The sequence below is a fragment of the Eptatretus burgeri genome, chromosome 13, assembly GCF_056783735.1.
Source record: "Eptatretus burgeri isolate ZD-2024b chromosome 13, Ebu_testis_v1, whole genome shotgun sequence".
Taxonomy (NCBI): Eukaryota; Metazoa; Chordata; class Myxini; order Myxiniformes; family Myxinidae; genus Eptatretus; species Eptatretus burgeri.
The window spans coordinates 23,975,320-23,998,714 of NC_140973.1; the positions used below are offsets into that span (position 1 = coordinate 23,975,320).

At 37.4% G+C, this 23,395-nt stretch overlaps 1 protein-coding gene across 13 annotated transcripts in view; it reads right to left on the reverse strand.

Moving 5' to 3' along the window:
• The window catches only part of LOC147014075 (sushi domain-containing protein 3-like), a 106,159-nt gene that overhangs the window by 32,678 nt on the left and 50,086 nt on the right, over window positions 1-23,395 (reverse strand). The window contains exon 1 of one of the 13 annotated variants that reach the window (XR_015050632.1): window positions 13,899-14,372. The exons of the other annotated variants lie outside the window; for them this stretch is intronic. The gene's annotated coding sequence lies outside the window, so the exon portion shown is untranslated. Of the gene's footprint in view, window positions 1-13,898; window positions 14,373-23,395 lie in introns of those variants that run through there. 13 annotated transcript variants of the gene reach the window in all.

Sequence of the window (23,395 nt, forward strand, 5' to 3'; positions counted from 1 at the left end):
ATCATAAAATTTTTTATTTTTGTTGAGTTGAAATAACACATATAGACATAATTGACCACAACACTTGGAATTTAATTCTTGGACTTGAAATGTTTGATAAACACCATTCTGTAAGAATTTTATGACTTCAACAGGTGGTGGAAGACCAAAACTATCAAAATAATATTTGTCTTGACTATTAAAAATACAAACCCAATGAGAACCGTTCCCATCATTATCTTCTAAGTTCATAATAATATTCTTTGTATGTTTCGACACATTTGTTAATTCATCTCTCATACAAATAACCACATTATGAATTTTTAATTTCTTACAATATTTGGCAAGTTGTAAATTTGATGTTGTATTCTTTCCAAATTCTTTCAACCACTCATCAATGCTCATTTATTTATTAGAAAGATATAATCCATTACCTCTTTTCGTTAATTTTACACCTGCTTGTGCTATAGAAGAAAGCATATCTCCAACTAACAATCTCGCTTTATCAGGCAGACCTTCAAGTTTTTCAGCAAAATCTACAATTACACCACTTCCACTAATTTGTTTCTCCAACTCTTTGTTATGTCTTTCCAATTCTTTTTGAGCCTGGAGTTGAGCCTTCCTTTCGTTGGCAGTTTTGACCGCTGTTGAAATACCACCCGTCAATGCTCCAACCGCACTTAAACCAGCAAATAAAGGAATTAGAAATGGGAGAAATCCTCCACTCGTCTCTCTTATTGAATATTTTTTCAACATTGGTTTTGTCATTTTAATTTTAAGTGAGCCAGTGTCATTCAAGATTTTAACCTGTTCTCTTGTGAGCAAAACATCAATTCTTACTGCTCCTTTTCTCTGAATTGTATTAACGTTAATCGTACAAGGCTTTTGATTTTGAACACAAGATGATAGTTTATGAAGATTGATTTGATTAACATATACCCCAGTTGGTACTTTGCCACTCATTTATTTAACAAAAAAATTATGTGAGACTAATCATCACACCATTATCTGTATTAATCTGCAATTCTGTTTCTTCCAAAAGCAAACAATATGTATCAACTTCTTCACTCTCTCCTCTTTCAATGTATAGGGAAGTATCCACTCGATTAGACTTTATAGTTTCTTTTTGAGCGCTCAGGTCAAACGTATAGATTGTATACAAACTTTTAAATGCTGTCATATCCAAAATAGGTTCTTTATTTCCATTACTTTCACACACCTTTTGGTAAGACTTGTATGCTTCAGCAAAATCATTTTTTTCCCAATTAATTTCCAATCTATCTCGTGGATGAAATGTTCCATCTAGAGAAACGCGAAGTTGTTTCACCTTAGCATTATCACTCAATGCATTATTCTTATCAGTCGCAGTATCACCATCTGGCTTTTTAAAAATCATCCACAGATATCGTGGCTTTCCTTCCAGAACACCCAAATTCCACGTGTAAGTAGTTTGATTGAGTTTAACGTGTTGACATCTTCTTTTGAGGTATGATACACTGAGTGGTTTCTTTGAGTTAAGTCTTCGATTCAACATCTCTTCTGTTTTAAGATTAGGAGTATATTCACTGATATACCAACTCATCTCCTCAATTACAAATTTATTCTGATCACTAAAAGCATTACCAACACCAAAAAGCAATCTATTTTCATTATCATTCCTTTGTAGTTGAAATCTAATTTTAAGACCATACAGAACTTTATCATAATCACAAAATCCAAATATACCTTTAAGAGGAACTGCCACAGTAAAACTATTTTCTGCTTTTGTATCATCATTATACATTCCTTTCCTTTGAATATATCCAGGGTCTGTGTTTGTTCCCGTTGACATATCAGGAATAAAACCTTCGACAGACCCCTTTCCCATTCTATCACTGAATGTATAGAGTGTAAATTTCATCATTTCAGATACAGCAGAGACATAATCAACCGCTTCAACTTCTTGTGTTCCAATATACAATCGCACACTATCAAACATTTTCCAGAAGAAATCATTTACAAGTGTAGCGTTTGTGTTATTCCCAGCCTTAGTGAATTTAAATTTACACAACAAGAAACTTTCGGAGAGATTCAAATAGGTTTGTTGATTATTTATTTCAAAACTTTTTGTACCATTTGTATTCCAGTCTGTTCCAGTTATTGCATTTACCTTGAAGTAATCTTCTTTTTTAGTGGAGTTTGAGATAATAATAGTATCATCCAAATCATAGATACTATCAATTGCTTCCATACTTGTATTTATTTAGGAAAAAGATGTTAAAACTTTTGAAACCCTGATCCAAGTATTTGAATTATTTTCTGTCGTTCTTGGGGGACAACTGAGTTTTACCTTTCTTAATTTCTTTTATTGCTTGTAATTTATGAGATTCTTTCTGAGCATCTTTTATACTCTTTACAGCACCTGCTACATTTCCCACAGCAGAAGCAGTTGAACCAATTAGGTCTTTATGTTTAAGAATAGTTGAACCAATACCCATGAGAGTATCAATTATCCCATCTCCTCTAAATTGATGTCCAACACCCCTTTGTCTCTTAGGTTTATAGTATCCTCTACCAAGATACATACCTTCACCCTTGTAGTACGGGGAAAGGAACATCCCATCCCCTGTAATTATTTTATATTTTCCCAACTCGTGCTTCCTCACAATAACCATCGTATTTATTTATTGAAAAACTTCACGTAGGTGAATTCTGATGGATATAACTTCTCCATTAAAAGAAATCACACGATTATCTTGGTCGGTTATCCTAAAATTTACTCTGTGTATGGTTTTTCCTGACACAGGTAGATAAACCAAATTTTTAGGCTCCATATTGAATTTATAACCAATTGGGGTTGAGTATGCGCTGAATGAAAATATTGTATTTGTTTTTAATCCATCATTATAAGCACCATCAATCAAATCACAGTGAATTAACACCGAATTTATTCCTGAGGATATTTGAATGACATTATCACTGTAAAACGTCCCATTAGTTTCAATGTTCTTTGAGGAGAAACCTAATAACTCTCTAAATGAATTATCAATTGTGAAATCAACCTTGTAGTTATTTTTAACTTTAATCGTTGATTTTGAAGTATGTTTTTGAATGTTTATAACAATATTTTTTGGTTCATCACCCTGTTCTTTCATAAGACGAGCAATTTCGGAAGATATTTGAGAAATCTCGTATGCTCCGGGTGAGACTGTTATCGTTTTGTATCCACTTCCCGGATTATAACTAAACTTGTCATTTTTCTCGGTTATATTAAATAAGGTATTATAAGTCTCCATGGACAATAAAGATGCCTCATATTCTTTTGTTGTGTCAAGTTGTAGTGGGTATGGGAATGAAGATGTGTGGTCGCTTGTTGTGAAATTAAAACTCAGGATTGTGCTTCTCATCTTATTTAATATGAGATAAAATGTCTTTATATTGAGATTTATTAATTATTTTCATGTTCATCAACTGGTCTAAAATGGCTGATGCTTCATTAAAACAATTGTTATTTCCAGCCTTCTTACTGCCGAACAACAATAACAGTCTATTAACTAATTGCGATGGGTCATTTGGAAGAAAACTAATACCTGAACCAAGGATACTTAAAGCCTGAATAATGTGTTTCTCCTTCTCATTCTTCCTACTTTTACCAGAAAGAATAACCTTATAATTTAGAGTGTTCAGCAAATCAATATATACTCTATCATCATTATTTTCTATATCCAATGGTTTATCAATATACTTTGATTCATCCCTCACAGTTGAACCTTGCCTTCCATCTTTTGTGAGAAGAAACATTAATCTCGGAGTTAGTTTAACAGGGGGTTGAGCAGAACTTAAGAACCTTAATTCATCATTAAATATCAATACCTTTTCTTGAACAAGATGAAATATTGCTGGTTGTTCTGTTGGAATGAGTCCTGCTTTGGTTTTTGAATCCGCTGAATATTCATTGTTTTGAACAGCATTCACAATATAATCAGGGGGTTGATTAATCTCTTCCAGTTGTTGAAATAAACCTTCATCATGTTCTAATTCTCCAATATGCTCTAATTCTTCCTCCGTCATTTGACTGAAATCTTTTAACATTTGAAGCTTTCTAGGAGTATATTCTACTGTGGGAACTGTGGAAACATCTTTCATTTTTCTTGGGAAGTTTTTAAAAGTGGTTTAAAAAATTTCTCTTGTTTTTTTCAAATGCTTCTTCGCCCGTTAGTTTCTGTCTGCGTTTCTTCTTTATGTCTTCCTGTTGTTTTACAACTTTTGAAACCAACTCTTGATGTTCCTTAAATCTTCTTGCTCTTTCTTTTGTATCCATTTATTTATTGTAAAATATCATTTAATGAATTGTAAAGATCAACAGGGAAATTTTCCTTTTCTTCATCATTCAAGTAGATGTGTTCAAATAAATCCTTTTCTTTAAATATTTCATCAAATTCTTTATTAACATTAATGCGAGTTGTAATTTCTTCTTCACTAATCCTTGCATCTCTGCTTTTCATACGTTTGTGTTGAGTTTCTTCATCAACATCAAAACCGAATGATAAAATCTTCACTCCGCTCAGATATTTAATAATTTGTCTCGTTCCTTCTGGATTAGTTTCTAATATCCCAACACCACCAGATTTTAGTTTCTTTAACTCACTCTTACAATGTGAATATTTTGTTGTACCAAGAGAAACCTCCTCAAATATTTGTCCTTCATTCCTCAATCGCATATGTTCCTCCACTGAAATATAGTGATAATCTTCACCTTTTACTTCTCCAGGTCTTATTGCTCTAGTTGTTGTTGATACAATGCGTATCACGGGGTGTTTTTTAAGTAAATTTACAATATTCTCATTTGTACTACACAAGAACCTTGATTTATGAAAGTTTTTTCCAGAAGCAGATTTACCCACAAGATTTATAATAATAGTTGTCATTTATATATGTAATTGTTTATAAAACAAAAAATATATCCCTTAATATCTCATCTTGTTTCACAACAATATATTTATATTTTTCAGTCGTGTGCTTCATATAATCCTCAAATTTCTTTTTACTACATAATGTAGAACAATTATCTCTCCAAAAATTATTGATATCTATTGAATTTAACTTGAATAAAATAAAAGTATTAGCATTGTTTCTGATGGAACGACGAGGAAGTTGAAAGTACGATTGACTAAGATAAATACAATTACAAGAAGAATGTCTCCCTCTTGTGTAGTAGCTGTCCATTACCGTTTGGTTTCTCTCATTAACACAATCATCAAAGATAACGAGGTTCTTTTTGATTTATCCAAATCTTGGGGAGACGGTATATCATCCGTATTATCACTAAGAATACAAGTTATAAGATTTGATTTCTTTTTACATCTCTGTGTATCACAAAATAGTTGAATTATATCTTCAATGTTATAATCATTTAGGTTTTTTTGACGTTTAAATAAACCTATTATATCTTCTTTTTGAAGACCAGCATTAAAACCTTGTGAGAGTAGTTGATACTCTGGTTGAAAACTCGACTTTGTGAAAATTATTAAATTGCCATAATCTAAAAAGTTGGGAGTGAGGAGCATTTTTAAAAGTAAGCAGGTTTTTCCACATCCACTTGAACCAACTATGAGACATCTTAATGAATTTGGGAGATTTTTATGGTTGTTAAATTTTATCTTATTTTCCCAAATAGGTAAAAAATCATTCATTTATATATTTGAAAAACAGGTTATTTAATTTATTATTGGCTTTTTTAGAAACTCTATATTTTATCCTAAGTTCAGGTTTAATTTCAAGATAATCCATTATTTTATTTATACAATATCTTGTGTTGATATTTCCCTGAAAATTACATCCATGAATAATATACAACAACAATCCTTTGAACATTTCTCTTATACGTTCAGTTTCTTCCCTTGTAAGGAAAGGTGTGTTATCATCCTCATACTTTACATTCATTTCTCTAATCAATCTTGTAAAGTAATTCATTTTTGGTGTAAATCTAAAAGAATTATTTTCCTTTTTATATTTTTTATTATCATTAATTAGAAGATAATCACAGAATATACATTGTTTATAGGCTTTTGACTCTGTGTTTAATCCCCGTCTTTCACACGCAGGACAATTCTCAAATTTGTCATATGGAGAATCAGGAAAGTCTAGCATATTTATAAAGTAAAACTTTACTTAAACTGAAATTCATCTATACTTTCAGTTGTATATTACCATCGATATCGATATACTTTTTTTCATTATCAGATTCAACGACAACATTTTTTATATTAAAGGTAATTTTAAAATTATCGTTAACTACTATTGAACGAAATGTCATTTCACCTGATATATTAACATCCTTTATTTCATCAGGATTTACATCTTTAAGGTTGTTGAAAAAAATACAAATTTCTCCTTGCATATTACAGATGGTCTTATCTTTTCTTTCTAAAGCTTCATCCATAAGGTTTTTGTTCTTTGATACTTTTTCTTGTTTCATTGCTTTTTCTAGTTTTGAATATATTACTAGAAGGAGAGGAGAAACTTTTGTTAGAGATACTTTAATTGATGTTCTACCAGGTATACTAAAAGCCCTTCCACTGAAGGAAATTGAAGAACTCATATTATTTACCATAATAGTTTTTATCCAATAGTTGTTATATTTATCTTTGTTCAATTTTACATCCTTGACATATTTCTCAGTATCTTTAACAGATGAAGAGATTGATTGAAACTTGTCTTTTGTGTCTTGAAACATTGTATTTATTAAGTGAAAAAGTTGGAGGATAAAATGTTTTTAAGCACAGATTCACCTATAAATTAAACGAAATTTTCATCAAGAAAATTTTAGTTTAAGCAAAGTTTTATTCTATAAATATGGTGAATACAACGTACTGCGATGTTTGTAATCACGAATATAAACATTATAGAAAACACCTCCGAACCAACAAACACACATTTAATCTATTTCATCAAATATCTCCTCTTGAGTTGGAAAGAAAACATTGTGATATCTGTTCAAAGGATGTTTTGAAGAGTAGTTATAATCAACATCTTCAATCACAAAAACACAAGAAAAATGAGTTTAAAGTAAAGGGAGACTATTATATTAAAAACACTGATGAGGCATTTAAAGGGCATATAAAAATAAGGATTTTTCAATTTGGAGAACCCGGTCCATCATCAATAGCTGAATCAATTGAAATAGTGAAACCCGATGTTGAAAAATTTATTAAAAAGACATTAAAAGAAATGAAAACTTTAAAGTTTTATATGGGAGTGAAAATGAATATGAAAAGACAAGATGAAGAACAAACTCCTTATATGAGAACAGATCTTCATTTTATAACATCATTTCAAGATTTTTTGAATAGTGGGGTTTATGAAGAACTATCAAGACAAGAGGAGGATGTTGATAATACAGTGGTAGGAAGTGGATTCAATATTAAAAAATCATCTTTTTAGATATACACATTCTAAAATCAAACCCTCTTAAAGCTTCTTCTTATATTGAATTACCAAAAGAAATAAAACTAAAGAAGGCAGTTGTTAATATTAAGAACAATGATAATAAATGTTTTCTCTGGTCTGTTCTTGCTCACTTACATCCACCAAAATGTAATTCAGAAAGAGTAAAACAATATATGAAATATGAGAATACCTTGGACATTAAAGATTTTAAATTCCCAATGCCACTAACAGATATTCCTAAATTTGAGAAAAAGAATAATCTTTCTATTAATGTATATGGATTAACGGATACAAACAAAGTTCAAATATTAAAAATTTCAAACAACTATAAAAATGAAGAAACACACATTGACCTTTTATATTTTAGTGTTGGAAAGAATTCACATTACACATACATCAATAATTTATCAAGATTAATCTCTTCTCAGGTATTCAGAACAGCAAACAAAATATATCCTTGTAAGCGATGTCTTAATTCATTTCATACAAAAGAACGATTAGAACAACATTCAAAATATTGTAGTAATCATAAATCAGCTGTAATTACAATGCCTAAACCTGGTGAAAAGATTTATTTTGAAGATTATAATAAATCTATCATGCACCCATTTGTGATATACGCTGATTTTGAATGTATCCTTAAAAAGATAAATACTGCTTCTCCTAATCCAAAAGAACCATATACAAATAAATATCAAAAACATATTCCTTGTGGTTTCTGTTATTATATCAAATCATCTGTTGGAGAAAAGTATAACAAACTTGAACATTATCGTGGAAAAAATGCTTCACAAGAGTTTGTTAAACGATTAGAAAAGGATTGTATAAGACTCACTAAATTAATGAAAGAAACAAATGAACCGATGAAATTAACCAAAGAAGAAAAATTAGAATTTAGAATGAACAATATCTGTCATATTTGTGAGGGGGAAATTAAGGAGTCTAAAGTTAGAGACCATTGTCATCTTACTGGTAAATATAGAGGTCCCGCTCATTCCTGTTGTAATCTTAATTATAAATTACCTTCTTTTATTCCAGTCTTTCTTCACAACAGCGCCAACTATGATACACATCTATTTATAAATGAACTTTCAAAAACACCAGGGAATATTTCTGCTATAACAAACACAAGTCAAAAGTATATTTCATTTTCAAAAATGATATTCACAAAACCTTTAACTCGTATTAGGTTTTTAGATTCTTACAAGTTTATGGGAACACCACTAGCCTACCTCGCATCAAATCTAAGCTCCACGGGCTCTTTTCCAAATCTTAATTCATTCTTTCCAAAAGAGGAAATTCTCACTCAAGAGGAAATTCAGATTAAAGAGAGAATTCAAAGTAAAGAGGAAACTCTAATTAATGAAGAAATTCTAACTGAAGATGAAATTCTAATTATAAAGAAAATTCGAACTAAAGAGGAAATTCAGATTAAAGATGAAATTCTGATTAAAGAAGGAATTCTTACGAGAGAGGAAATTCAAACAAGGAATGAAATTCAAAGTAAAGAGAAAATTCTTACAAGTAAGGGAATTTATCCTTATGATTATATGGATTCATTTATGAGATTTAAAGAAACACAACTTCCTTCAAAAGAAAGTTTCTATAATAACCTTTATGAAGAAGAGATAAGTGATAAGGAATATAAACACGCACAAGAAATATGGAAAATATTTAAGATAAAGAACCTTGGAGAATATCACGATTTATATCTAAAAACAGATGTTTTATTGTTAGCTGATGTGTTTGAAGCTTTTAGATCACTCTGTCATAATAAAAATTGTTATGGATTAGATCCTGCCCACTATTTCACAGCTCCTGGTTTAGCTTGGAGTGCAATGTTGAAAATGACAAAACAAGATATAGATTTAATCAGTGATGTGGATATGCTTTTGATGATTGAGAAGTCCAAGAGAGGTGGAATATCACAAGTATGTTCAAAAAGATATGCTAAAGCAAATAATAAATATCTTCCAAATTATGATAGTGAAAAAGATAGTAATTATTTGATGTATTTTGATGCTAATAATTTGTATGGATGGGCAATGTCTCAATCTCTGCCTTATGGTAAATTAGAGTGGGTGGAAGAAAAGGATTATGAAAAGGCTTTGATGAATATTGTTATTTCTTCTCAAGAGGAATTGAATGACGAAGAAGAAGGTTATTATTTTGAAGTTGATTTGAGGTACCCGAGTGATCTTCATAATAAGCATAAAGATCTTCCTTTTGCATGTGAGAAAGAAACCCCAAAGAAAGAATGGTTAAGTGATTATCATAAAAGTTTTAATATTAAAGGTAAATCAACAGAAAAGTTATTAACAACATTCTATGATAAAGAGGGATATGTTTTGCATCAGAGAAGCTTAAAACAGTTTTTGAGAGAAGGATTGAGAGTAGCTAAAATTCATAGAGTTTTAAAATTTAAACAAAGTCCTTGGGTGAAAAAGTATATTCAATTCAATACAGATATGAGAGCAAATACAAAAGTAAAATTTGAAGGGGACTTTTATAAATTAATGAATAATGCTGTATTTGGAAAGACTATGGAAAATGTTAGAAACAGGCAAAACATTAGATTCGCAACATCTTGGAAAGAAGCTTCGAGATTGATAAATAAACCAAGTTTTGAGAGAGAAGAGGTTTTTTCAGAGAACTTTTCTGCAATTCATATGAAAAAGGAAAGTATTGTAATGGATAAACCAATTTATATTGGAACAGCAGTTCTTGATTTATCAAAGATATTGATGTATGATTATTTGTATAATGACTTAAAGAAAGAGTATGGTGAAAATGTTTCATTGTTGTATATGGATACTGATAGTTTTATCCTAGATATAAAAACTGATGATGTTTATGAAGATATGAAGAAAAATATTGGAGTATATGATACAAGTAATTTCAGCAAGAAGAGTGAGTTATTTTCCAAAAAGAATGAAAAGGTTATTGGTAAGTTTAAGGATGAGTTGGGTGGAAAAGTAATGAGTGAGTTTATTGGATTGAGAGCAAAGGCATATGCTTATAAGTATGGTGAACAGATTGATAAGAGGTTAAAGGGAATAAAGAAATATGTAATAAAGAAATCAATAACTTTTAGAAATTATTATAATTGTTTGATGAATAAGAAAGAAGAATATAGGAAAATGAATACAATAAGAAGTTATAAACATAACATATATAGTGAAGAAGTAAATAAAAAGGCATTAGGAGCCTTTGATGATAAGAGATTTATTTTAGATAATGGAATAGATTGTGTTCCATATGGATATTGTATGATAGAGTGTATAAAATAGATTATGTTTTAACGATGGGAAGAAGGGTTAGGGTTTTTTAAGGGCTACCGCCGCGTTTTTTCACAATATATAAATGGTTAAACCAAGTATTAATCAAACTAAAGAGTGGAGAAAATCTCAGTCTTGGTATATAAATGGAAAACATAATGAATGTGAAAAATATCAAATAAGTCTTATTGAAAAAATAACTAAAACAAAGGTAAATAAAACAAATAAGCGAATTAATTTAAAAACTAGTAAGTTAGAGGATGTAAAGAAAAAATGAATATCCTTGAATGGACTGAAAACTTTGATGGTTATCAATTGAACAATGAAAAAACAATTTACTATAATCTCAAAATGATATGTGGCTCAGGAGGTGGTCAGATGAGAGCATTAAGAGAAGTTTATCATTTCGTAATGGCACAAATGGGGTATCTTAAAAAATATAAAGATTCAAATGTTTTGTTTGTCAATATTTTAGATGGGGATTATTGTGCAAAGAAAATTAAACTATTGAAGGAATTTGAGAATGAACAAATCTTTATAGGTTCAATGAGTGAGCTGTTCAACCCCCAGGTGTTCAATTCAATGAGGTTCAACCTCCAAGTTAAAAGGGGAGACAAATAAATATACCTTGGGATAAAAAGGGGGGTTTATTTTTAGGGAAAAAAAATATGAATCGCTGAAAATCCCCCATTCATTTACATGGGGGAAAAGTGAGCCAGAATCAGTATTCTTACCCTACTAGCCTGCTTCTTGCTCACAAGCAGGTCGATGTCAGGCTTTGTTTTGGATAAAGCGCACCGAACATCATGTTCAACATCCAGTAGGGATCTTTGTTTTGTTTTTAGAATAACAACTGACGAGAACCCACCTTCACACAGCCATGTAGATGGGAATACTATGAGCGAATGAACAGCCAGGGCAGCTAGCTTAGGGTAAGACCCCAACATTCCACACCAGAAGTCCGCAAGATTCATCTCGTCAAACTGATCTTGGGCTGTGGAGTCATTCTGGAGATCAATCACGCTTTCCTGCAGTCCTGTTCCAGGTGGCACATCCAATGCATTCATGCGAAATGGGTTGCGAATCATTTTCAGATCCAGTTCCTTGAGATCCAGAAAATAGGAATTTAATTCCTCATCCAAATAAGCGAGGTGATCTTTTACCAGTTGTATGAACTCCCTTGGGGGATTCTTTTCACGCTTCTGAAGAATATTGGCCGTGCAAGAAAACATGACCACCACTCCCGCTTCGACATTCGTCTTCCACAGACGGAGTTTTTCCTGAAATCCCTTGACCTTGTCTATGAAGTCAATGATAGTCACGCCAGTCCCCTGAAGAGACTTGTTCAGGACGTTTAACTGAGAGAAAATGTCGACCAAATAAGCCAGGTGCAATGCCCAGTCGGGGTCGTTCAAAGCAGCGACGAAATCGACAGTCTTTGGTTTTCCATCGTTTTCGAAGAATTCACGAAGTTCAGCTCTCAGTTCAAACACGCGCTCCGCCATATTTCCACGGGATAACCATCTCACCTCAGTGTGGAATAAGAGAACTTTATGGTCGGAGTCGAAATCCTCGCAAAGTTTCTTGAAAAGGCGCGAATTGAGATCCTGGGATTTCACATGGTTCACAATTTTGATCATGGTTGAGAGAACGTCAGTCAATGGCTTGGGGAGCGCCTTGGCTGCGAGTGCGTGGCGGTGGATCGTACAGTGAAGGCCGCGCACTTCAGGAGCAACTGCCTTCACAAGCGTTTGGAAACCTGATCTGCACCCCAACATAGCTGGAGCACCATCTGTAGTACAGCCTTTCAGGTCAACCCATGACAGCCCAACTTGATCAAAGACTGAAGACACCTCTTCGAAAATGTCCTTTGCTTTCGTTGTGGTTTTAAGCAGGTGGAAAAATAGTATTTCATCCTTGAACTTGGCTTTATGCACGTACCGAACGAACGCTAGCAGTTGGGCACAATTTGCCACGTCAGTTGACTCATCCAATTGCATAGAAAATCCGCATGGAGATGCCTTGATTTCTGCCACCACCTGGTCACGAATATTGGTTGACATTTCTTCAATGCGCCTCTGAACTGTGTTGTTTGACAACGAAAGAGAATTGAGCTTCTTGGCGCTTTGTTCTCCCCGCATGAGATGTACGATATCCTTTGTGGCGGGAAGGATGAGGCTTCCACAGGCAGTGTGAGGTTTTTTCTGTTCTGCAATTCGCAGTGCAACTAAGTAGGATGCCTTTACGGCTGCCGTGGACTGCTGTTGAAAACTGCCGCTGCCGTCAAAGCGTGCTCTTTTCATGGCATTTTCTTTCCGACGAAAAAAATCATGGTCCTTGTCGCTGTGTTCAGGATGAACAGAATCAAAATGGCGCTTCAATAGACTTGGCTTCATAGATTGATTGCCGAGAACTTTTCCACAAATCACACACTGTGGAGCTTCTAATCCATCTTTTTGGATGGGAGTGAAGCCTAACATGAGATAACTCTCCGAATATTTTCACATTGACATGATGCTGGTGAACGATAACGGTAACAATAAGCAGGGCAATAAGCAATGATGACAGTGTGGCATGTAGAGACAAAACGAATAATAAGACTTGTGCACAATGGCCGATAACAAACAGCTGTCAGTGTACAGCCGCTTTCGATATAAATTTAATTATTGTGCACAAGCTGCATGAGAGAAGTAAAATAAAAACTGCGTTAACAAAAATAAAAAATAAAAAAGCACGCTGCCGCGTACCACGCCGCGTGCCACCGAGAAAGTCTAAATGTATCATAGGTTGGGAACCCCTGGTCTAAATGGTCTTAATGAGTAATTAACGGGTCTTAAGTGCTAACGGTTCTGGGTTTGGAGCGTCAACAGGTCTCCTTTGGGGCTCTCTGCTGACGATCTCAAAGTTAAGTTTCCAGACGTTATCTGTCCCGTTTAGCTGTTTATTTTCTCACCTACATGTTACTGTGTGTTCCTAGTTCGGTTTTGTTTCAAAAATCGTGCTATTTTGTGAGATTTTGTCGACCTTGTCTTACCGGGTGCTTGAGGTCTACCGGTTCCCCTCAGTGTACGATCGTGTTAATTGTTTTTTCTCCCCATTACCTTCAATTGCTATCTCCCCCACTTTCCTAATGTCCCCCATCCCTCCCAACGAATCACTATTTATCTTAAATCAAAAAAAAATTAAACGCAACATTTTTCCTTGCACACTCACGAGTATCGATGCTTCGTCTTCTTCATCTCCTCTTCTCCTTCCTCTTCTTCTCCTTCCTCTTCTTCTTCTTCTTCCTTGATTTTTTTCTACAACACTTCCATGACCTAATCTGTTGAAAACTCCCTCAAACATTAATAATAAAAACAAAAACGATCTCTTATAATGCTTCATCTTCCTCTTTCACACATGTGGTACTCTTTACTGTATCATAATGCACTCTTCCACTATTTAAACAGACTGCTCTCAATTCGACCTTTCCTTCATACCTTACCTAAAAAATCCATCTGTAACAGCGTTTCTTCTCTCCATTCTCTGAAATCGCCTTTATTGCATTCATCAAGAAACGTGTTGAATAGCATCTCTAACCTAAAATTTCAAAAAACCCCAGTTTGCTATGAATGCTCGCTTTCCATCAACCATTCTTTTTTTTCCAATTTCAGTGCCAACTCACCCCTCTCACCCCTCACTCTCACTCTCAAAGCAACCATCCCACTCTTCTCCCTCCAACCTCCCTCTCACCTCTCTCAAAAACTCCCCCCTCACCTTTCTCCCACCATTCATCCCCCTCACTCATCCTTCTCAAAGTTGCCCCCTCCTCCCATCCACAAAGCTGCCTCCTTCCACTGCCCTCTCACCTCCATCTCTTCACTCCACCTCCTCAAATCCTGAACTGCCTTCTTCCCCCTCTCTTGTCCCCCCTCCTCTCCCCCAGCACCAGAGTCTTTTCTCCTCCTCATTCGGCCCCCTCCCCAAGCTATTCTGCAATCCCCCACACTCTTTCAACAAACCTCCTTACCTCCACCCCTCGTCCCTTGTCCTATCCTTCCCCTCCCCCCCCCCACTGCACCCAAAGCCTAATCCCCTACCTCTTCATTAAAAGTGTGGACCTCAAATATCCGGGGCCTTCACTCAAACCTTTCAGATCTTTCCATACAGGTTGCCACTGACAAACCAGACATAATCTGCCGAACAGAAACTTTCCTCCCCCAAGACATGTCTGACCCCCGAGTATCTCTCACTGGTTACTCCCTCCTCCGGTTTGACAGACCTGAGCCTCGTCCTGGTGGAGGAGTTGCTCTCTTCATCAAAGACTCTATTCCTCACTCTCCATGCACTCCCTCTCTCCCCCACACCCCCAGGAATACCTCTGGCTACAGCTTCCCCTCCACTCCCACCTCATGTTTATATGTGTACTGTACCGTCCACCTAACAGTGATGACTCCATCTACACCTCACTATCCGAAAACATGGACCAACTTCTATCTTCTCATCCAAACTCTTTCTTCCTCATATGTGGTGACTTCAATTGTCATCATGCCAGTTGGCTAGGTGTGGGTACCTCTCTCACCTGTCATGGAACTTCAGCAAAAGCTTTATGCGACTCATTGGGACTGACTCAATCGGTCAACTTCCCGACCCGGATCTCAACCAATGGTACTCCATCTCTTCTGGATCTGATTTTGACAAATTTCCCTGAAAATATCTGCTGTTCTTCCTCCGCTCCAATCGGTTCTTCTGACCACGTCCTTGTTAAAGTGGACATCTCTCTGGCTGTTATCAGAGAACTACCTCACCGCCGTCGAGTCTGGCATTTCACTAAAGCCGACTGGCAGGGTCTCCAAGCAGCCATCAAACTAATAGACTGGTCTCCTATCGCTATTTTCTCCAACAACAACTCATCCTGGGAATTCTTTCAAAGAAACTTGCTCTCCCTCATGCACAGATTTATCCCCTCTCGTCTTCAGTTACCCTACCCTTCCTCCCGCCCTTGGTTCACTGAAGCTTGTGGCGAGGCAGTTGTCCTGAAACAACTTGCCTTTGCCCAAAGCAAACGCAACTGATGGCAATCTCAGTTCCTTCCATAAAGCTCAGAACAAGTGTGTATCTTCCAGAGGAAGAGGCTCATGTGAGAAGAGGCCCTCAAGAGAGCTGGAAAACAACATCTTTCTAATCTCAAGTCTGAACTCTCAAACCTCTTTCCCTCCTCAAAATCCTGGTGGCATCTAATCAAATCTGTTCCTGGTGTATGTTCCCCCCCATCCCCTCCCTTACCTCAAATGGCTGCACTGCTGATACCGCACGTGAAAAAGCTGAATGCCTTAACTCGGTGTTTGCATCGAAATCTTGTGTCCAAAACCCATCACTATCTCTACCCACTTTACCCAGTCGCACCCAACTGTCCCTGGACTCTGTATCCTTTTCTCCTGACAAGGTGGAGAGCTTGCTTTCAAACCTCGAGTCAGATTCTGCAACCGGTCCAGACGGCATCAGCCCACGTGTCCTCAAAGCCTGCTCTTCTGCTCTTGCTCACCCTCTCTCTGTTCTATTCACCCTCTCATTTGCTCAATCAAGGTCATCTGCCATCTGCTTGGAAATCAGCAAACATTACTGCCCTGCACAAAAAAGGTGCAAAACAGATTCCTGCAACGACAGACCAATCAGCCTTCTCCCAATCATCAGCAAGGTTATGGAATCCATCATCGCTTCAGACATTAAATCCTTCCTCTTCTCCAATGGCTTGATTTCCGATCATCAATTTGGTTTCAGACCAGGTCACTCTACCCTGGATATGCTGCTTCTGCTCTCCCATCAATGGATGGAGGTCCTCAATGCCAGACAGGAAATCCGAGCCGTATCCCTGGACATATCACGTGCTTTTGACATGGTCTGACACCCTGCCCTGCTCACCAAACTCTCTTCCTATGGTATCCAAGGCCATCTCCACTCATGGCTCGCAGACTTCCTCTCCTGTCGCAGTCACCGTGTGGCCCTAAATGGAGTTCTTTCATCCCCTCTTCCTGTGCAGGCTGGAGTTCCTCAAGGTAGCGTTCTGGGCCCTGTTCTTTTTCTGGTTTTCAATACTCCGTCGTGCAAAGTCCTTCCTTGGCCCCCCTGAGCTCCTGACCACTTACAAAGCTTTTGTCCGTAGCCTGATGGAGTACTGCTCTCCCCTCTGGGCTGGTGCTCCTGCCTCCCACCTTTCTCAGCTTCACGCTGTAGAAACCAAGGCATTTCAGATCATTGGCATCTCCCGCAATGAGGCTGAGTCTTTGGGCCTCTCACTCAATCAGCGCAGGTTGGTCGGTGGTCTTTCTGTCTTCTACCGTCTCTTCTTCAGCCTCGCCCCTCCCTGCTCTCTCTGTGATTTGTACCCACCACATTTCCACAGGGCGCTCAATGTCCGCCAACAACCCCCTTCTGGTAAAACTACCAAAATCACGAATCACTGCTCACCTTCACTCTTTCATTCCTCTTTTGTCCTGCCTTTGGAATAAACTCCTTCACTCTATTCATTCCCATTCTTCCCTCCAGGCCTTCAAAACAGCTGTTCACCACCACCTCTTATCATTCCCCATTCAAATCCTCGATCTTTTTTCCCCCGATAATCCACCCAAGCCCACCTCCTTCAAATTCTCTGCTTTCCTTCCTGAAAGTCCCTGTAATGTCCATCTTGTATTCCCCATGTTCCCCACCCCATCCCTCTCCCTTCCACAGATCTCCTAATGTCTCTGTTCGCCACTGTTTTCTCCTTCCCACTCCCTCCCCTCTTGTCTCATGCCCCCCCCCTTGCTGTGCGTTGTGTGTTAGCTCTCACATGAGCCTCGACAAGGTATACAAAAAACGGGATTGAAAGGGTCAAGGGCTTTAAGCAGACTAAAGTGTACAAAGGGGTCTAAAGGGTCAGAAGGTGAAAAGGGTCTAAGGTGTCTTCAATATATGAAGGGTCTTTAAAGGTCTAAAGGGGTCTAAATGGTCCAAAGGGGTCTAAGCAGTCGAAAGGATCTAAAGATTTAAAAGGTACGTTCCAAAGTACGTAAAGACGTAGTCATGGTACAACTGATGTTCAAAGAGTACGTAATGTGTGACTTTCAAAATGACATACAAATGCCGAATGAGGCCGTGTGTGTGTGTGTGTGTGTGTGTGTGTGTGTGTGTGTGTGTGTGTGTGTGTGTGTGTGTGTGTGTGTGTGTGATTTCATTGACTCGGTTCTGCTCACCGAGCACTTTTAACCTGCCGTTGCTGGCACAAAATCTGTGACTTAAATAGTCTGTTAAACATAATGTTCAGCATTTATACAAAAAAGTGGCAATTTGAAGATGGTTAACCATAACTGTTCTGTTCCTGAATGCAAATCGGACTCACGAGAACGTATGACGAACGAGAAATATCCATGGATGAGACGAGTCAGGTTCCTTTCATTTCCCGTTTGTACAATTCGCTCGTGGCAACCGTGGTTACAGAACACACACACACACACACAAACACACACACACACACACACACACACACACACACACACACACACACACACACACACACACACACACACACACACACACACACACTCTTTTCCTTCACCAATAGATGCAACAATCAAGTATAATTTCTCTTGTGCCCCCAGACCAAACAAAATACTGTTATACATTCAGGGACGGTAGGCATTGCGGGGAGAGTTTTCGAATCCACAATCCAGCTGAGCAACCACGGACGCCATGTAAGACGTTTAATTCAGGCAGGGTCCAGCATCTAAATCTGCTTTAACTTTCCGGCTAATTAAACCTCCCAGATCGAGGAACGTGCTCTTCCACTGTAATCAATCAAAACGGCCGAGCAATACCGTAAATGGAAACGTTGGCAAATGGCTGACCAAAACGAAATGGCAGGGGTGAACTCTCTGTTACTCTTCACACATTGTCAGTTTCCTTTGTTCGGTCACGCCGAAAAAAAAAATCATTTCACTCCTCTGTACATGTTTGATCAGGACTAATTCAGAGCCAAAGTCCTGCCAAACGGCAGGTTGGTTTTCTGACTCGTGTTCCATTTCATGTTCAAAAAAAGTCAATCGAAACGAAGTTGTCCCTCGATCATAAATTGACGTTTGTGGACTGACGGAAGGACGGACAGACAGACAGAATTAATGAACCAATTGCTTAACCCCGCTTTTCGCTTCGCATGCACGGAGTAAAAAGTCAGGATGAGGGTATCCATGTCACAGTGACCTCCGTATAAGTCCTCTGTCAATGGTGGAAATAAACTTAAAACTGCTGAACTATATTATTTGAAAAGAATCTTTTGAATCAAGATGTTGCAATTAGCATGAAGCGAGTCTATCAAAATAACAAGTCATATTGAGGTGAAGTCTGAAACATAAACCACAGCATACAAGTTGGCAAATAATTTTGCTGTAAAAACCAAACACTGATTTGATATCTTCCCTGACCATGGCTATTTCAATTCTGATAAATATAAAGCTGAGGCTATCCCAAAGTGAAGTAACCTGGAAGTTTGATTGCTTGCTCAGCCAATTATGTCAGGTGACTCTGTCGCGGTCGTGTGTCTGAGATACCGGTTAGCACCTAAATTACCCGGGAGGATGCAGAGGCCTTCTCATCTCCCACCCGTCCGGCGGCGTGACACTTTTGAAGACCAGTGACCGTCACAATACATATGCCTACTGTTCCAGCTCAGCTTCATGTCTAAAGTAATCGCAAATAACCCATACTTAAATGTATTATGACGTCGAGATTTCCAACAAATTATTCATTATTAACCATTCAGAGGGGTAATCTGAAAACCTGGTCCCTTGCTTTTATTACAAAATCAAAACAGTCATAAGAAAACCCTTCGGGATGGTGAAACGACTGATTTGTCTTTAATGTTCAGTTTCCGTATGACTAATTTCTTATATTGAGAATGTATCATGTTTCATGAAAGTACCCTTTACTTTGTTATATCTGAAGGCAGCAGAAGTTGATTTTTTTCGTTTCTTCCAAATCTCCTGAGGTTCTGACAACCGCAGCGCCTGTTCCTGATAAGTCACACCATGCACTTGCACCACAAGGAGGAAATTGTAACTTGGTTAACTTTGATCTGAAGTGCACTCATTCATTTACAAACTCATGCACCCACTCACTTAGATACTCCTAACAAACTGTACTCCTTTAATTTACACATACGAACAAACTCTACCACTCACTTACAATCATACTCCCTATAACAACTTAACGAATTTACACAATCTTCCTAACAAACTTTATCACTTCCTTACAATCATATTCCCAAACAAACTGTACTAACACATTCACTTGCTCCATAACAAACTGTACTAACACACTCACTTACTCCCTTACTCAGTTTGATCCGATTGTACCATACCCTGTGATACAGAGCGTTGGTTCTGCTGAAGCAGTTTCTTGGCCTGTGGTTAAACTGGGTGGTTATACCATCATTCTCCCAGCAGTAGTTTGTGCAGGAATTTTGAATTTGGTCAGGGTGCCGGCGATGGCTCACCTATTATTCATGAGGGACATCGTGGCATCTTTAACGTGTCCACCAACTAATGCCGGCAGATGAGATGCCAGTTTAAAGTCCGTCCGAGGGATTGCACACACACTGATGAATCTCCCTGCCTGTGAAACACCGACGAGAGTTCGTAGCTGTGTCGGGATTCAAACGCAGGCGAGATGACTTCGAGATGAGTACGTACCTCTAGGCTTCATACTCCCCACAAATTGTATTAATCCCTCACTTATCCTGACTTGCTAACAAACTCGAAACACTCACCGACATGCAACACTCCATAAAAATTGTTCTGACTTAAACAAACTCCCGAACAAACAGTATTGACTCAATATACACATACTCTCGATTAACTCAAAACCAATCTCTCACTTCCGATCATACTCCCGAAAAATTGTATTCATTCACACACACACACACCCGAACAGACTGCACTCAATCATTTACACACTACTTACAAAACTTTACTTACACACTTCCAAAGAAATTCCATACTCCCTAACACATACTCTCAAAAAACTGTTAGTTTTACCTGTTGCTGCCTACCACTGTGCTGTGCAGTTTGTTTACTCCCCCACTCGTGGAGCAACTTAGCGAAATATAGCATAACAATTGTGCATTTTGTGAGGAAAGCACCAAATTTGGCACACTAGTAGCCTATCATATTATGAACAGATTTGGATATTGGGCCATCTCAAATTCAGCCGCTGATGGCTGTAGCAGCCATTTTCCATTGCCATCAAAAATTTTGAGATGGCCCAATATCCAAATCTGTTCATAATATGATAGGCTACTAGTGTGCCAAATTTGGTGCTTTCCTCCCAAAATGCACAATTGTTATGCTAAGTTGCCCCACTACAGTATCAATTACCACCCCAAGATCCTTCTCCTGTGTGACACATTCCAAGACTGCCCCATGCGTCATGTAATCCCTATTTTTAATATTCCTAACCATTCCCAGCACATTACCTATCTTGATGTTAAACTGCAACTGTCAATCTTTTGCCCAATCTATGAAAGTATCTACACTTTCCTGAATTGGATCACACCCCAGGCTGCTATCCCTTTACCGTACCTCCAGAAGATAGGAATAATTGGGACCGTTAAACAGGTAATAGTTGTTTGTCGAACACGCCCACCATCCCCCGCCCCAAATGTTTTTATAAAATTATATAATGTGGTACCTTCTGTAATTGACACCATAAAACATCATGGTGCCATATAAATATCCAAAAGCATCTTCGGGATTGCATGAACATAATCAAATGGGCCCAAATCCCTCATTAACTGGAGGGTTCATCGACCACCTTACCCCACACAATATTGAGAAAAAGGACATGGGAAGGGTCTTTTAAACTCTTGCTTTGCGTTTCCAGGCACACTCAATATTTCCTTCGAGCCGCCAATTTGTCTGAAGCGCGGTATTCTCCAACGCCGGTCAAGATGGCATGAAACGATGTAATATTTTGTCCAAATACTGCTAAACTGGAGGTTTTTGAAAGTGACAACAAGGCAATTTGTGTTCTACAGTGTTCAAGTATATAATTAAATTGAAATAAAATAAAGGTTTTCAAAGTTTAAGAAAAAAAAAATTTTCTCCGGAAGTTTACCGCAATTGATGCAGCATCTTGTGTGCCACCTGATTTAACACGTAAAATTCGCAATCCGTGCCGGTTGTTTGTCTCCTTTATGACGTCTCTAAAAGCAGTAAATTTCCTCTTTGGACTGATTTTCAATTTTGTTTGACTGCCAGACAGGCAGACAGACTAAAACAATTACCTTACTCCCGTGTGCGCATGACTGTGTACTCGGGACAAGATGCCGTACAATTTACTAACTTCAGAGCCAAAGTACTACGAAACTGCAAGTTTGCGTTCTGATTCGTGTTCAAAATATAACATTCAATTGAAATTAAGTTGTTTCTCAATCATACACTGGTGTTTGGAGACAGACAGACAGACAGACAGACAGACAAAGTGAACCAATTGCTTTACCCCGCTTTTCGCTTCACACATGGCGGTAATGAGTAATATTTGCACACAGTATGGAAACAAACAGGAAGGGGAGCATTTAACAGCGGTAAAAAAAACAACTACAGCACTTGTTATAAACACAATAACAACTCTGGAGGAATTTGGCTTTGTCATGCGACCTGATTTTACACATATGACTGTTCATTCACACTTATTTAAATGTCATTTATCTTGTTTGTGAATATTAATAAATGTCAATTAAATTAAAGAATTTGATGTACATATAGAAATGTTTATATGAATTTTTTTGTAGAACAGCACCAATTTAGTTAATAAGTTAGACTTTTATGTCAAGCTGTGTCTGGAGTTGACATGAAATTCCCTGTGAAAGGAGAAGTTTAATCTCAAGAATCGCTTACACTGATGCGACCAACACCTGGCGTGCAAGGTACCGGGATGGTTGCCATGGCAACAGTCAGCCAATCGCAGCCGTGATCTAATCAGGTTGAGATAATGTCATGAGGAATAGATCTTTGTAATATGAAAGCTAAATATTGAACGGTTTTTGAAATATCACGTACACAACAAAAGTACATGGACGGATGATCGGTCGGCCGGATGGTCGGACAGAGCTCATTTTAATGTCCCGTCACCGACCTCGTCGGAGTGGTGCGGGCGAATTAACATCATGGTATGTATGTGAGCTGTGAGTAGTTTCCTATGGAGTGTGTTAAGTGAGCATCTTTTTGTGAGGGAGTGTGTGTAACTCAGTACAGTTTCTTCGGAAGATTGTAAGTGTGAGTACAATTTGTTATGGAGTGTGTACGTGAGTGAGCATTTTTACACAAACTTCACGACAAGGTTTTAGATTGTATCCGTAGGGGGATAAGTTATAAATCAAAACAAGTGGTGTTAACACTACAGGAATTTAGTGAGGCCTCATTTAGAGCATAGCGTACAATTTCGGTCACCACCACATCTGAGGAAGGACGTAGCTGCCATGTATGTTTGTCTTTCTGTGAGGAGGATATCTCAAAATGTTATGGATGGATTCGGACCAAATTTGTGGACACGTTGGGTGTGAGACCATGACGAATTGGTTCGATTTTGGTGAAGATCCGAATCCGGATTTGGATACGAGAATTATTAAATTTTTGAAGTGATTCTTCACCATCGAGAGACTTGGGCCAAAAACAATATATAGCATGATATTTCAAAAAGTT